The sequence below is a fragment of the Anser brachyrhynchus genome (genome assembly GCF_964034855.1).
Source record: "Anser brachyrhynchus genome assembly, chromosome: Z".
Lineage (NCBI taxonomy): Eukaryota > Metazoa > Chordata > Aves > Anseriformes > Anatidae > Anser > Anser brachyrhynchus.
Window position 1 is genome coordinate 46,015,036 of NC_137697.1, and position 14,112 is coordinate 46,029,147.

Sequence of the window (14,112 nt, forward strand, 5' to 3'; positions counted from 1 at the left end):
AGCCTTTATTTTATTTTATTTTTCAATATAAAATTATTCCTTTGCTCTCAAAGTTGCAGAGAAAAGCCTGAAAACACAGCCCAGGGCTCCAGGACCAGACAAGCAAATAAAACTTTGTATTTATGTTGTATTTCTTTGTCATTTGTAAGACAGCCACACCAGCATTTCAAGACTAGCAACACCACAGTGTTTTCATCTGTGGAAGGGCAACTTCAAGGCTAATTCCCCAATCAGATTATGGGCCTTTTGGTTTCTTGAAGTCATATTATGCTTGACCTGAATGTACCAATTAAACTGTGCTGCTTAGGAAAAAAAAAAAAAAAATTTTTTTTTTCATTAATCCCCACCCACATTTGAAGAAGCATGTGATTCCAAGACAGCCCCTGTCTCTGGCACACTGGTGACCCCAGAAAAGCTCTATGCTGGGAGGGGTCCCCATGGGAAAACAGATTCTCAGTTCCGTAGACCTGTCAGTTTCTAGATGTTGGTCCTAACTGTGCTCTAGCTTACACCATACCAGTCTCACTGAATTATTTGCCTCAGTCACCTGCAGATGTGGTGGGGCAGGCCTTCATAAGCTGCCATGCCACAGCAGCCGCTGTAAGTCCTGTTTCCAAATCAGCACTGCAGTTTGGAAGTACAAAGGAAAAGTAATAAGTAATGGTGTTAACATTGTATTCCTGCTACTGTCCCGGGCATAGAGTCCAATCAACACTGGATGTAGTCAAAAAGACAGTGGTTGCCAAAATCCAAGGCCACACCTACACAATGAAATAGAGTGTGTCTGTTTTCTAGACTTAAGGACAAGTGGCACTGTTTAATCACATACAAATTGCTGAGTTCCCTTCAATTCCAAGCTGCCTGTTGGTTAAGAACTCTGGTCTGGGCCAGCTCCTGCAACAAGCACAGAAGTGGTTTAGAGCTCATCAGCTTAGGTCAGGGACAGTCATGGCATCTTCCCACCATACGTAGCTTAGATCCTGTGTCCAGACATGAGGTCTGCCATTCTTCAGTTTGCTTTATAAATGTAGCCTAGGGAACCATCAGTTTGTGTGTTGAAGGTATACCATTCCTGTAGGCAACGGTGTTTAAAGGCATCTCACATTTGTCTGATTTCCTTGGGATAGATATACCTTTAGGTCTGGTCCACTTGTGTGTCCACAGCAAGAGATACCTTGGAAAGTCTTCATATCCCTTGCTTGGGTTTCTTTCCAGAAGAAGACAGGGTGGAATCAAGGTACACACTGGGAGACGCAGGGCTGATTCTTCCCACAGTGTAGACATCACCACTGTGAACCTGCTCCAGAAAGGGCAGGTCAGCAAGAATTCCTCAGGAATTAAGAGAGTTAGTGAACATGTTCCGCATGTCCACAGCAGATTGTGTAGGAAGCCATGATTTAAACTGCAGCATGGAAGATGGATTGAAGGAACTTTCTCATGGTAAGGGTACTGACATAGTAGAACAGATCATTTGAGAAACAAAAGGGAGTTTCCATCCATGGAGGGTATTAAGAAAAGAGCCAACAAATGTCTGCATGAGTGGCATAGAGGTTATCATGCCTTGGATCTCTTGCCCTCTTCAGATACTTTCTGCCTTACCTTCCTTCTACAACCACATATCCAGACAGATTATCACAGAAGATACAAAACCTGTGAGAGAAGCTTTCAAAATTCCTATCTCTAGCTGTTCATCTGTATAGAAGATCCTCAATTGTTTTGCCCCACATTGAACAAATTAGCAAGGACATAGGCTGTGTCCTTCTGTGTCCAGCTCTGACCCTTGCTCACCACTGCCAATTGATCTCCTCATACCTTCTTTCCTTGAGCTGACTGCCAGGGTGGAGGCATGACCAATACAGTTATTTAGGAGGCCTGTGCCTTTGTTTGTATAGGATCTACTTTCATATTCATAAAGCCCTAAAGTCTAACTCCAACATCCCTGCCATGTGCAGGGACACCTCCCACCAGACCAGGTTGCCCAAAGCCCCATCCAGCCTGGCCTTGAGCACCTCCAGGGATGGGACATCCACAGCTTCTCTGGGCAACCTGTTCCAGTGACTCACCATCCTCTGAGTAAAGGATTTCTTCATAATGTCTAATCTAAATCTCCCCTTTTTTATGTTCCAATTTACAATGCAATCACTGTCTCCAGGACTTACGGACACCAAGATAACCAAGTGTGGATTGTGCCACAATGATGCTTGTATAATTGCATCCATCCCTCATGATCCACATCCAGCTGCTCTGTGAGTCATGTTGCAGCAAAGGTATCTCCTCAAAGACATAGGCAGGCTGACTCACTCAGACTTGACAGGAAGGCACTACCCCCATAAAGTGGACCAGAATGTTCTTTCATCTTTGAAAGACCCAGGTCTTCTGTGGGCATGAGAGGCCAGCTTGGAGGAATGTTATGCATAAAAACAAAATTCTGCCTTTCCAGAGCAAAAATAGGACATTGCAAAGTCCCATTCCACAAGTATTCAACAATCAGTTTTGTTTCTAAAGGTCTTGATCGCCTATGTTCCTAACGAGATGGTGTCTAGGTGGGAGGTCTGAGAGCTACAGTGTATTCAAACAAGGAGAGAGAAGAGCACACTAATGACCACATTCCAGCCATGGTTTTAATAAACCAGCAGGTAGACTGGAAAGAACTCCTCCAGAATTATCTGCCAAAAAATGGAGCAATTGCAAAATATTAAATGTCTTTTATATATTAAAAAAAAGATCAGCCTCACAAACTGCAAGCCGTAAAGAGAAATAAGAGTTTGAGCTGTTAAATAAATAAGAAAGGCGAGCTTTGGACAAAAATAAACAATGACTGGCATTTAGGGAACTTAATCTGCATTAGAAAAACCTCCTCCTCATTTGCTCTGGCTTCTAATTTTTTCCATATTTTTGTCATTAGATGTTATTAAAGTACTACTGTTCCAGGGCTGGGTGATGAAAGGCTGAGATATGATTCAGCCCCCTACGTTACATAAACAAACCCGGGTCGTTATGACATCCACTGTGATTTTTTTTTCTTCATTCTTTTGAGTCCTTCACTGTACCTCACTATTGGTTGTGCTGTGGAAGCTCTTTCAGGTGATCAAATGCAGTTTCAGGCCAGTTCTATGGCTGCTAATGTGGTATAACAGGCTTGCTGCCAGATGTCTGCTTCCAAAAAAGTTCAGTCTTCTTGCAAGTGGGCCATGTTGAAACTGCAATATAGCAGACATTTAAAATAGCATTTAAAAAGCAAACCAGGAAGTGACAGTTTAAAGTTAGCTCTGATTCATTAATCAGCTTTGGAGACAATGATGTCGGTGTGACCGGATGGGCTGACTTATGATAAATTCAGATTTATCTGAGATATAACAAAAGGGCAGCCTGCTGGTTTAAAGAGCCTCTTTCCCTTTTCCTTTGGCAAAATCAATGTATTGTTTAGAAAGCCAAAGAGAATGTCATGATAAAGTCTGAGGTCATTTCCAAAGATAAATCTACTATGAAGTATGGCAAAACAAGAACCAAAAAGTGAGTCTGTTCCATCATGGAAAACTTCTCTGGCTTGAACACTCATTCGGAGGTATACCAAAGCCAACTGAAATTAGTACAAGGACAGCCACTTAATTGAGTGAGGCTCATATCAGACATCATCATGGTGTTGTAGTCCTTGATTTAAGGGTAGGTCAGTTGCCTGGGACCTTCAGACCTGGACATTTGAGTGTTAACCACAGGAATCCTTACACGTCTGGGACATAAGGCAGTCCCCGTGGAGTGGGAATTGTGAGAACAGCTATACCAGCCTGGCACAAGGAGCCATATAACAGAAGAACTAGGGCAGTGTGCCTGCTAGTGGGGCATACAGCCTATTTCTGACAACCGCTTTATGCACAATTGGGTTGGCAGTAATTCCTCCGAAGGACAGGCATGGCAAACAGGGTAGCTCCCTATGGAAGTGGCAGCACTAGCCTCACCACGTCAGAAAGTGCCTTGGCTATAAGGCAATGCTGTAGTGTAAAGTTATCTGCCTCTGTGACTTTAATTACTGTATTTATTGCAATCATAACAAAAGAGGCCACAAATAAAAACAAGTAAAAGCCTCAACCAGTGTAAGAGCAGCCTAAGAACAGTCATTTGGCTGCATAAAATTCATACACACATAAACACATGAAGGGATTTACTTTTCATTTTAATTGGCTAGCCTGTTATGGTTGTTGGCAATCTATAAGATAACATCAATAGATGTTTAATTTGATGCCACTATTAACTTGGAGAGGCTGTACAAGTGTTCTCCTGTAGCTTTTTTTGGTGGTTATTCCTTCTATGCCTTGAACAACTCTCAAAGCAGGAGAAAAAAAAAAAAAAAAAAAAAAGGCTTTCTGCCTGCAAAATTTTGCTGACTATAGGGTTGGTCGTTCAGAGATACACAGTGTCATTGTAACTCCACTTGTATGGAGCTGTAAGAGAGCAGCAAAACACAGGTACATCCCGCTTACCAGCAACTGTTGCTCTACAGCCAGCAGCAGAAGGGGATGCAGCTCTCAAGCTGCCTCAGACTGTGGGTGGGCCATGTTGCCCTCTGGAAGTGTCAAAATCTCTCCCTGGATGACAAATGGAACAGCGCCCAGCACTGAGCTGTTCTATGAAACAGTTGACTTTGAGTTAGTTGAACTTGGAACAGCTATTGCACAGCTCCTTTTCCAGCATCAGCTCACAGTGTACATTGATTTTCAGGCAGCAGACTCAACTTAAAAACAAGACTTCACTAACCCTGCTAAGGGCTCAATCTGTCTTTCATTGGCAGCAATGGATGGATCTTCTTTGGCTTGCTTCCCCAAACACTAGGAGAGCTGCAGAGGATGTGACAGAACCTACGTATTGAGACCCATCCCACAGCATTGACTTTAGGCTAAGTGCTAAGCCAATCTCAGATGGAGATAAATTTCTCTGCCCTCAGCCCTGCACTGGAAATATCTGAGCCTCTGCAGGAAGCACATCTCTGATGCAGAGTTTGTCCCATGTTGGTTTGGTTGGCTTCTCATTACAGCATTTGAAATTCCCACTGGCTTTGGTGGACGGAGGAGCCAATGAGCTGGGGTGCTTTTTGCACACATGTTATGGGAATACCTGCTGACACATCACAGCTGAACACAGAAACATGACCAAAATATGAAGAAACTGTACTAAAGTGTTGGTGTCCAGCTGACAGAGCCCTCCCATGCAATGCGAGTTCTGATTTATTTTTCTGGGTCTTCTTTTCTTTCACAGTCATGCAGAACAACAGGCAAGCACCATGCACAGGACAATTCCTTCCCCATAAAACACTGTGAAAAACTGGGCAGAGCAGTAGCCCACCAGGTGAAACCTGCTTCTCTCTGGAAGACCTGCACAAATCACTTGGGCTCTGGATCTGTCCATGCATGTGGGTTCTTCATTCTTAGTTACAGTGGGATTTCTGCTTCTCCACTCCTATTCATACTCATGTTCCTCTCCTCAGGAACAGTTTCAGCTGCTCCCAGGATGTGGGACACACGTCTGGGAGTTGTAGGGACATGCACAACTGTGAGTAGTAAGAAGAAGGATTTCCCCACACTGTCCCACATAAATCTAGCCTAAATTGCTTGAAGTCTTGACCTCATCTCTGCATCTGGTGCTGCTGGTGGTCTGCCTGCTCAGGCTCCAGCAGTGTCCTCCCTCCACCTGTACACACACTGGACAGAAAGCATGCCATATGATCTCAGCAATAGCTCCTGTGACGATGAATAAGGACAGAGATGGGGCCAATAGATGGGACATCTGTTTTGCTTTTGCAAGCAGCTCGGAAATGTCTGCAGCGTTCCACCCGAAAGAGAGTAGAGACAACCCAGAGGACAATGCGGGCTGCTTTTGTGGTTAAAGCACTGTCTGGAGTAGAGAGGAGACCCATATTCCAGTCCTGCTCCGACACCGATTTGCTCTACAATTGCGGGCGAAGTCACTTAGCCGGTCTGTGCCTTTGTTATTCCAGTTGTAATAATATTTACATCACAGGGGAGTTAGGAGGCTTATTCAATTAATGCGTGCGAAGCGTTTTGATATCCTCCGGCGGCAGGGCAGCAGGCAGGCTCTCTGGTGAGGCCACTGGCATCTGCACGAACGCGGGCAGCAGCGCCCCGCTCCCCTCCCTCTGCCTGCATCCCCAAAAACCGCAGGAGGCAGGCGGCATCCCCCCCAGAGCCTGCTGCCGGGGAGGACTACTCCCCACCGTCCCCCACCCCGGCACTGCCCCATGAGATACATGTTTTCTGTTGGTAGTGCTTGCCTCGCACCATTTGTTTTTTAAGGGAGTTGCTAGAAAACTCTCCTGCTTTTTTTTTTTTTTTTTTTGCCTTAATAAGTATATCATGTCTGGTATTGTATTTCTATTTTCCCCTGAGGAAAGAAGCCAAAAGAAGTAGGAACAACAAATAATGTGTGGGAGAGTGTTTTTTTTTTTTTTTTTTTTTTTTTGTACCTCTGTTCAAAGCCTCCTTCTGCTTGGCTCCAGCATTATTGCGACTACAATTGCCTTCCCTCTGATCTTTCTTCTATTATAGTTGTATTGACTTAATTTGGGGTAATGAGATGTTTGTGCTGAACCCCTCGATATTTTCATATTTGCATCCTAAATGCCCTGCTGTTCTTCTGTCATGTTTATTCTTTTCACATGATTTTTCTCTCTTTCTTGTTTTCTTGTTTCTTTTCCTTTTCTTTCTTTCTTCTTTCTACTCTTTTTTTTTCTATTTTCTCTTTTTCTTCTCTTCGTTTTAATTTTTTTCTCTCCTTTCTTTATTTCCTTCCTTATCTCCTTTCTTGTTTTCCTGTTCCATTCTTTGCCTTCCTTTATCTTCTTTCCCTTTCCCTTCCTTTCCCTTCCTTTCCTTTCCCTTCCTTTCCTTTCCCTTCCCTTCCCTTCCCTTCCCTTCCCTTCCCTTCCCTTCCCTTCCCTTCCCTTCCCTTCCCTTCCCTTCCCTTCCCTTCCCTTCCCTTCCCTTCCCTTCCCTTCCCTTCCCTTCCCTTCCCTTCCCTTCCCTTCCCTTCCCTTCCCTTCCCTTCCCTTCCCTTCCCTTCCCTTCCCTTCCCTTCCCTTCCCTTCCCTTCCCTTCCCTTCCCTTCCCTTCCCTTCCCTTCCCTTCCCTTCCCTTCCCTTCCCTTCCCTTCCCTTCCCTTCCCTTCCCTTCCCTTCCCTTCCCTTCCCTTCCCTGCCCTGCCCTGCCCTGCCCTCCCCTCCCCTCCCCTCCCCTCCCCTCCCCTCCCCTCCCCTCCCCTCCCCTTCCCCTTCCCCTTCCCCTTCCCCTTCCCCTTCCCCTTCCCTCCCCTTCCCTTCCCCTTCCCCTTCCCCTTCCCCTTCCCTTCCCCTTCCCCTTCCCCTTCCCCTTCCCCTTCCCCTTCCCCTTCCCCTTCCCCTTCCCCTTCCCCTTCCCTTCCCTTCCCTTCCCTTCCCTTCCCTTCCCTTCCCTTCCCTTCCCTTCCTTTCCCTTCCCTTCCCTTCCCTTCCTTTTCATCTTCCACTCTTCCTTTCTCTTCTTTTTTTTTTTTCCTTTAAATATTCTACAATAAAATAATATATAAAAAAAAAAACAGAGGATTAAGCAAAACATCTGTAGCAATTAAGGAGATGTCTCTGGGAAACACTAGCTGTGAAGCATGTTTGCTTTGAGAAGTACTCTCATCAGACGGCTTGGAACAGAGCCACCTATTTATTTGGGAAAGGGGTAAGAAACATGAAATGGGGAGACTTTTTGATTATTGCTGTCTGTTAGTAGCAAAATTCATCTTGTTTGTCCCAGGTTCCCACATGTTTTAAAACCATTACGGCATGTGGTTTCCAACCACGGAGGAGAGGTTGCTGAGGAAAAGCACTCCATCTGTTCACAATCCAGCAGTGAAGCGTTATCTTCTCTCGACATATGGGGACGTGGCAGAGGCCGGCGGGTGCCTGGGGCTGTGCGGGGAGCAATCTTACAGCCTCCCTCCCTCCCTCTAGCCCTCACAGAGCCATGCTCAGCCCCACGCTACCTGCCAGCAGGTACCCAGCAGCGGCAGGGCTCAACCCCCACGTGTCCCCGTGGGGACTGGTAGGGCCATGCTGGGGAGCAGAGGTGGGGAAGGAAGCAGACCAGGAGGCAGCATCTTCGCTCAGCTGCACCTGAGCTGTCCTGCTGGCACACTGCAGCACAAACAGATGGGAGCAGAGGGTCCACACAGCAGCCCTGTGTGCTCATTGCCTTCCCAATTCAGGGCTTCCCTGGTTGGGAGAGTGATTTTTTCCCCACGTGGATGCTGGAGTGAGATGCACCCTGACTCTCCATCCACTGCTATCAGACATAAACCAGAGACCGGGGACTTGTGCTCTTCCTAAGCAAGAAAAAGTACCTGATGTTTAGTACACTTTTCTCTGAGATCAGCCTGTCCCAAGGTAGCAAGATGTGTCATATTAGTTGCGTGAAATAAAATTTAATCTTAAATTCTCCAATTCTCCAGAAATATAGCATGGGGAAGGGGCGAGAGGGGAGGGGAGAGGAGTAACACACCTTCCTTTTACACGTACACACACACAGAGCAGAGAAAACACAATCAGTTTAGGAGCAATTAACAGGTTTTCACTTTGAAGAGCATTCATGGCTTCCTCAATTTTGCTAGAAAAAGATGTATAATAAATAGCAAGACATTTATGTGCTCCATCTCTCTGTGAACATTTCGTACACACACAGGGAACTTTGGGGAACACAGAAAGCTGATTTCAGAGCTGTCAGAAACTTCTCAAGCCAGAGGAGCAACGTGGACACGCTCCAGCCAAAGATCTGCTGCCCCAGTTTATACAGATTGTGTATGCTTTCACATTTTTGGACACTTCAACCTCTTAAAAGACGAGGTTAGAGGAAAAGAAAAAAAATACTCTATCGTGTAACTAAAGGACAGGTTGTACATTTGTCCACCCCACTTTCTTCTCTTCTCCCTCAGGGAGAACGTGAATGGTCGAGTTAGGTTTTTAACACAACTTGTCCTTCTCGGTTCCTTCCACTCCGGAGAGCTGCTGCGTTTTTCTCAGGCAGCTCCGCGCTCGGGAGCTTTTAAGGGTTTCTAATCCTGGAAGGCCGTCTGACATCACCCCGCTTCTTGTCTGCTGATGTTTCATACAAGCCTCACATTTCCTTAGTGTTTTTCAGAGCCACCAATTACCGCAGCAATCTTGTGTTTATGTTCTGGTTTTCTGCTTTTTTTTCTTCTTTCCCCTGATCCTTTCCTGGCTCGCGTCCCGACAGGCTGCTCTCTTTTAGACGTGTTTTGTGCCAAGGGTTAAGCTGGACCAGCTTGCTACAAAAGAAAAAAAAAAAGTGGGAGGGAGGAGGGCTTTTTTTTTTTTCCTAATTTTCTTCATTGACTTCAGGCACCACGTGATCAGGAAGCCTGGCCTCTTTCCATTTCCCTTCCCGGCTAAAGGGAAACATTGTGTAGCTGTTGCCCTGCCACTGGTGGGACGGCCCACGGCTGCATTACGTAGGAGGATAAAAATAACCGGGATATTTAAGGCCGGCTGTGGAATCCCAACGCAAGCAGAGCGAGCCTGGTCAGCCGCCGAGAGCACCGGCCCCAGCCCGAGTAACGCTGTGCATGATGCAACTGCAGATACATGCCTGGCAGCCCTGCTGAAACAGCCAGGCCCTAGGGACGCCCAGAAGAAAAAAATTAAAATAAAATAAAATAAAATAAAATAAAATAAAATAAAATAAAATAAAATAAAATAAAATAAAATAAAATAAAATAAAATAAAATAAAATAAAATAAAGTACAAAAAGGACAGAGAATTAGTGAGCTTTCTCGTCTCTTTTAGCACGCTGATTTTAGCCCAGGAGGTATTTCTTTTAAAAAGGCAGCAACTACCCCTGCTATATGACACGCTTGCTCCAAAACATCCAGAGTGCCTGCTGGGGGTTTGCTGTGCACCAGGTGCACACCAGCACACCTTGGGGTTTTGCAGGGGGTAGTACTGGGGAACGATGCTCAGCACTCGGGAAGGAGAAGCTGGGACAGCACCGCATTCCTTCCCGGCCTCATCAGGCTCTCCTCTCCAAATTGCAATCGTGGGTGATGAGCACAACACACGTTTCGTTTGCTGATTAAAAGTAATTAAATGAAAAGAACATCCAGCCCACAAGGCTGGAGCACAAATGGCAGCCTCTTTCGTATTTTGTTCTTTTGGGAGTCACAATTTTATATATATATAATTATATTATGCAAGGACAGCAGTGAGAGCCCGCCTTTAAAGCAGACATGCAAACCGGAGCAGCTTCAGCTTTCCTTTGCCCACTGGGGGCTAGGGCAATGCAGATGAGGAGAAGCAGAGGACACCAAAGAGGATGGTTCGGTTTGGTTACTCCTGTGTTTCGGAGAGGAACCTTCTTGCCATGCCAGCCCACATCATCACCTGTCCCCGCTCCCTCAGCCGGGATTGTCAGGAGGGCCTGGAAGGAAGGCCTGGAAGGAAGGCCCTTCTCCTCTTGCAGAGGAAAATCAGATATAAACCTTGACGAGGGATAGAGATTGTTGCTGAGATGGTTTTTCCTGCACAGCTCTGTTAAATGTTAGCCAGAGGACAAAGTAGCGTTCCTCATTTTACCTCAGAACTGCCCCTTCTGGAATCTGCAGGACCCCATGTAACAAGAACCCAGTTTGGGGAAGTTGTGACAATTGCTGGACACAGACTTAGGCTTTGTTTATTGCTTATGCAATTGTGTCAGTTTATTTTAAGGAATGAAGAAAAGAAAAAGTTTAAGGGCATTTGTAAGGGGTTACACCTGCCTGGGCTTTCATATTTTTATTTTACTTTTTTAAAGTGCCTGTGGTTTTACTGTCATATTTTCTAGGTTTATTCTTTCAAGTTGAGTGAAATACTGAAGCAATCCTGAAAAACGGACTAGTGAGAGGAACAGCTCAAGCCTCAATTTTCACCCTCACAAGCAGCCCTCCACATAAATACTTCTACAATATTTAATATTTAACAACAAGGTATTTGAGAACCCCTCACATCAAATGGACTTTGATCTTGTAAACCCTTTATTACACAGGGAAATATTATCCCCACTTTATATAAATATGGAGCTGCACAGGAGGAAGAGCAAAGGCCTGATGCCCAATTATGCACTTAAATTCCTTACAATTTCACTGGGAACGTAATTTTACATGTCTGGGCATAAGAGGCAGAGCTGGGGTGTCACCCTGCCCTGCTACATGTCAGTCTGCTCCCCAGCATCAGAGGAGCATCTTGTGAGTCACTTTCACATGTCCTAAGCATAAATCTGCTGGATGGGAGCTGATTCCTTACTTCCTTCCTTGCTGATTTGCATAGAGAGGAGAGGCAACCGCATCTCCAACTCTTCCCACAGCAGCAGTAGACCAAGATGGTCTATTCTGAAGACCAAGAAGCAGGGGAAAGCCATGGGAGCCCAATGGATAATTCAGCCTGCTGAGAGCAGACACCTAGAATTATGAATGCCTGCCGTGGTGCTCATGCTGTAGCCTCCTGAAACAATTCCCAGCTTTTCTGGAAAATGGCTAAACTTCTGGGTCCCTCCAGCCTCACAGAGTGCTGCCAAGGTTTCAGGGACTGGTGGGGGAAGGCAAGACCCCAGCCATGCCCATGTCACCGGGCTGTGCCATTTCAGGCTCTGGTGGTGGGAGTACAGGGTATGTGGCCAGGGAAACCCACAATACCTGGTCTCCCTGTCAGGAGAAGCAAGGCCGGCCATGTAAAAACAGATCATTCATCTACCAGGACCACTATGGCCCTCCTACAGTGCTGGCACCTGTCCCTTGGTAAATCTTCCTACAGAGGGTTGAGGTAATACAGCCGCAGGCACCCTGCCTTTCTTGCTGCCACCAGGGTGATGGAGCTATCAGGTGTAGCATGCAAATCTACACCTGCCAGAGTCAGATCTCAGACAATGGTATGCACAGATGTGGGGGACCTGCCTTCTGCTTCGCCATCCCTCCCTCTCCAGGAAAGCTGAAAGCCCTCGCGGAGGGGCATGAAGGCAGGGATCACCTTCTGGCAGAGTCAGCAGCTAGCATCTACCCAAGCCCTTGGGCACCGAGGTGTGCTCAGGTGGCACAGAGCATAGGGACACCTTGCTTTGGAGGAGCCCAGCCCTGCCACCACAGCACACATCCATCAGCTGTTGTTTGGATAACCCACTTGCCATCATATCAGCACATGGATCCACTTGGCATTAAATAATTTCATCCTGCTGTTCTATGGCCATGCTAAGAGGATGGCAGGCAGGGATGTGTGCTTGGGTGCTGTCACGCAGCCAAATCTAGCAGCAAACACAACCCGACAAGTTTCACATGCTTTGGAGTTTCAGAACAAAAGTTTCACACAAAGTTAATTGGCCCCAGATTTTTAACACTAGTAAGTAGTTATAACTCCTCAAAAAGAGTTTTTTCTTATTGACCATTTCCCATAGATAAATTTTCAAGTGGTTGCTCACATCACACCTTTACAAAAAGAACAAGAGCTCAAAAATCTTCAATGTTTGAAGCCATTTCTCAACTTTTCCTTCACACATAGCTTGCCATGTTGTTATAATTAAATTTCAAAGCTCAAGTCTGCAGTTGTTTTCTTTCAGTGGCATTCTTTTTCATCCAGTAGCAGCGACAGCCGAGCACAAACCAAAGTCACCCATCCACAGATTAACAGACTCTCTTCTCCCATCAGGTGTCCTGAAAGAGAAAAGTAGATGCTGTTGAGTCATGTGAATGTGAATGGCAGTGTTACAGGGCCCTAATTTCCTAGCAGAAGCTAACAATAGTTCATGGTATCTCCACCTCAGGGCATCCAGCTTCTCCACAGATCATCATCTATGTGGCTTTGGTCATGACACTGAATTTCTGTAATTTGCCTTTGGCCATGCTTTCAAATGTCCCTAGGCTGCAGACTCTCCATTTCTATCAAGGTCCTTTCCCCTCCAAGAGCACACCAGCAAAAGGGGGTCAAACCCCACTTAGGGCCTCCTGCTGCCACGTCTAGTTTGGTGGTTTGGTATCAAGGTCTGTACAGCTCTGCAGCCAGCAGCAGGGAGAGGCAGCCTGCCTTGCTCTGCTAAGCTTCTGATTTCCCCCTCCCAGCGCCTTTTCAACAGGAGCTGCACCTTGGGGAGGTCAGGCTTGCTTCCCCCTGCTGACACTACTGTGGTTTCTCTCTTTATCTGTGAAGCAGCACACAGGCTCTTTAGCACCCCACCTGTAGAACAATAAATGTTTACCAGCACAAAGCAGAGCTGCTGCACTTATTGTCCCATAACGCTTTCCAGGTGAAGGTAGATTGAAAACCCATGTAGCTGTTCCAGTGTCCTCCTCCCACCCCCAAAAGGTGGGAAGAAAGCAGAGGAAACCTGTAGCCTCTGCACATCCATACCCAAAAAGGAACAGCTTTCCACCACCGTAAATAAAAAAAAGGTACAGTCTTCAGCTGATCACAATTACTGGAGCACCATTGAACTGAGCAGAGCCAGGATAATTTACACCAGATGAGCATCTGCCCTCAACATATGTTGCATTAAGGTTTAACAAGATTGTCTTAGATTGCCTGGAGGAGGGAGGAGGGAAGGGGGAGAGTAGGTTTGCTCCTGTCTAGGAATGATAGGCTGCAAAATGCCCGACAGTGAGGAGGTAAGGAGGGAAATGAAGGCGTTTCATTATTAGACCTTATTTCCAATGATCAGGGTGGGAAGGAGCAGACTGTGTGGGAAACAGGCTTCCCTACACCCATTTTGGCAGCTTTTGATTGGCCTCTGACCAGACATTTATTAAAACAGCCTCATAAGTTGCGGTCTCACTAAAGAACAATACAAAACCAACCAAATGTTAATGTCTTCAATCTGTTCCTGCTGAGATTTCCGCCTCCCCACCTCCCTGATTATTAGAGAAGAAGGAGGGGGGAAAGAGGTTGGGGGGTGGGGGGGTGGGGGGGCTAGAAAACGAGTTTGTATTCCCAGCCTCAGCTGACAGATCTGTTGCAGCCTCCTGGAGTTTTTGTAATTAGAACAAAGGGTCCTCGGGACAGGAACTCTAATTGTTTTTAAGTGTTCATGAAGTTTAACTCAGCCCAGG

General features: G+C 46.1%; 1 long non-coding RNA gene across 2 annotated transcripts; it reads right to left on the reverse strand.

Annotated features, from left to right (window-relative positions):
* Positions 1–11,756: 11,756 nt before the first annotated feature.
* LOC308185212 lies at positions 11,757–13,435 on the reverse strand. Of its 2 annotated transcripts, none has more exons than XR_013943201.1 (2): positions 13,266–13,435; positions 11,757–12,723 (listed from the first exon to the last, which is right to left on the reverse strand). It is a non-coding gene; the product is annotated as an uncharacterized lncRNA (long non-coding RNA). The 2 variants fall into 2 exon arrangements; XR_013943202.1 differs by lacking the exon at positions 13,266–13,435 and adding an exon at positions 12,829–13,135.
* Between the last annotated feature and the right edge of the window lie 677 nt (positions 13,436–14,112).